The following is a 2,261-nucleotide window of genomic DNA, read 5'->3' on the forward strand; positions in this document are numbered from 1 at the left end:
TTTTTTTTTTTGGTGCCAATTTTAAATACAGTTTTATTTAAGACATTGCATTTTCCACTTAACAATACAGTGCTTATAAAGTGCAATGTTTATTTCCTTTCCCTGTGCACATATTCCATATTCAAGTATCAAGAATGCCCAGTATATTTACTATAGCAGCTTGACTTTAAAACTGCCATGGAATTTGCTACAAATTTGGGTCCTTCAAATGTGTGGAACAATGCTAGACCTGTCATCAGGTTGGCTTAATCAACCTCTTCAATGGTGGGCCCAGAGGAGGCACCACCAGAGGGAGGAGCTCCACCACCAGGAAAGCCTCCAGGCATTCCTCCTGGCATGCCTCCTGCACTCTGGTATAGCTTCATAATGATGAGATTGCAGACTTTCTCCAGCTCTTTCTGCTGATGTTCAAATTCTTCCTTCTCTGCAGTCTGGTTCTTATCAAGCCAGTTGATGATTTCATTGCACTTGTCAAGAATCTTCTGTTTGTCTTCATCATTGATTTTGCCCTGAAGTTTTTCATCTTCAACAGTTGCTTTCATGTTGAAAGCGTAAGACTCCAGTGAATTCTTGGAAGACACCTTGTCTCTCTGCTTCTCATCTTCGGCTTTGTACTTCTCAGCTTCCTGGACCATGCGCTCAATGTCCTCCTTGCTCAAGCGGCCCTTGTCATTAGTGATGGTAATCTTGTTCTATTTTCCTGTGCTCTTATCCACAGCAGACACGTTGAGGATACCATTAGCATCAATATCAAAAGTGACTTCAATCTGAGGAACGCCACGAGGAGCAGGAGGTATGCCTGTGAGTTCAAACTTGCCAAGTAGGTTGTTATCCTTAGTCATAGCACGCTCACCTTCATAGACCTGAATAAGCACACCAGGCTGGTTGTCAGAGTAGGTAGTAAAGGTTTGTGTCTGTTTGGTAGGAATGGTAGTATTGCGCTTGATGAGCACAGTCATGACTCCTCCAGCAGTTTCAATACCAAGAGAAAGTGGGGTGACATCCAATAGCAGCAAATCTTGAACATTTTCAGATTTGTCACCAGAAAGAATGGCTGCCTGGACAGCTGCACCATAAGCAACGGCCTCATCAGGGTTGATGCTCTTATTCAGTTCCTTTCCATTGAAGAAATCTTGCAGAAGTTTCTGAATCTTGGGGATACGGGTAGAACCACCCACCAGAACAATGTCATGGATCTGAGACTTGTCCAGCTTGGCATCTCGAAGAGCTTTCTCTACAGGGTCCAGGGTGCCACGGAACAGGTCAGCATTTAATTCTTCAAACCGGGCATGAGTAATAGAGGTATAGAAGTCAATTCCTTCATACAGAGAATCAATCTCAATACTGGCCTGGGTGCTGGAAGAAAGTGTACGCTTAGCCCGTTCACATGCAGTACGGAGACGGCGGACGGCCCTCTTGTTTTCGCTGATGTCCTTCTTGTGTTTGCGCTTGAATTCTGCAATAAAATGGTTGACCATTCTGTTATCAAAGTCTTCTCCACCTAAGTGGGTGTCTCCAGCTGTGGACTTGACCTCAAAGATCCCATCTTCAATAGTAAGGATTGACACATCAAAAGTGCCACCTCCTAAATCAAAGATCAACACGTTCCTTTCAGCTCCAACCTTCTTGTCTAAGCCATAAGCAATAGCAGCAGCAGTTGGCTCATTGATAATTCGAAGTACATTAAGACCGGCAATAGTTCCAGCATCTTTGGTAGCCTGACGCTGAGAGTCATTGAAGTATGCAGGTACCGTGACAACTGCATTGGTAACAGTCTTCCCAAGGTAGGCCTCTGCAATTTCCTTCATCTTCGTCAGGACCATAGAGGACACCTCCTCTGGATAGAAACTTTTGGTCTCCCCCTTGTATTCTACTTGGACTTTAGGCCTGCCAGCATCATTCACCACCATGAAGGGCCAATGCTTCATATCAGATTGGACGACAGCATCATCAAATCTATGTCCAATCAGCCGCTTGGCATCGAAAACCGTGTTGGTGGGGTTCATCGCAACTTGATTCTTCGCAGCATCACCGATCAATCGTTCGGTGTCCGTGAAAGCGACATAACTTGGGGTGGTTCGGTTTCCCTGATCATTGGCAATTATTTCCACTTTCCCGTGCTGGAAGACACCCACGCAGGAGTAGGTGGTGCCAAGATCGATCCCGACTGCAGGTCCCTTAGACATAGTTGCTTCTGTGTGGGCCGGGCTCGGCTCGCGGAGACAACAGCCGTCTGCAGATCTGGCGCCGCGTTCAATGAG

General features: G+C 45.8%; 1 pseudogene; it reads right to left on the reverse strand.

Annotated features, from left to right (window-relative positions):
- Positions 1 to 73: 73 nt before the first annotated feature.
- Positions 74 to 2,255, reverse strand: LOC129509082 (heat shock cognate 71 kDa protein-like; annotated as a pseudogene).
- Between the last annotated feature and the right edge of the window lie 6 nt (positions 2,256 to 2,261).

The sequence above is a fragment of the Nyctereutes procyonoides genome, unplaced genomic scaffold (genome assembly GCF_905146905.1).
Source record: "Nyctereutes procyonoides isolate TBG_1078 unplaced genomic scaffold, NYPRO_anot_genome, whole genome shotgun sequence".
NCBI classification, from domain to species: Eukaryota; Metazoa; Chordata; class Mammalia; order Carnivora; family Canidae; genus Nyctereutes; species Nyctereutes procyonoides.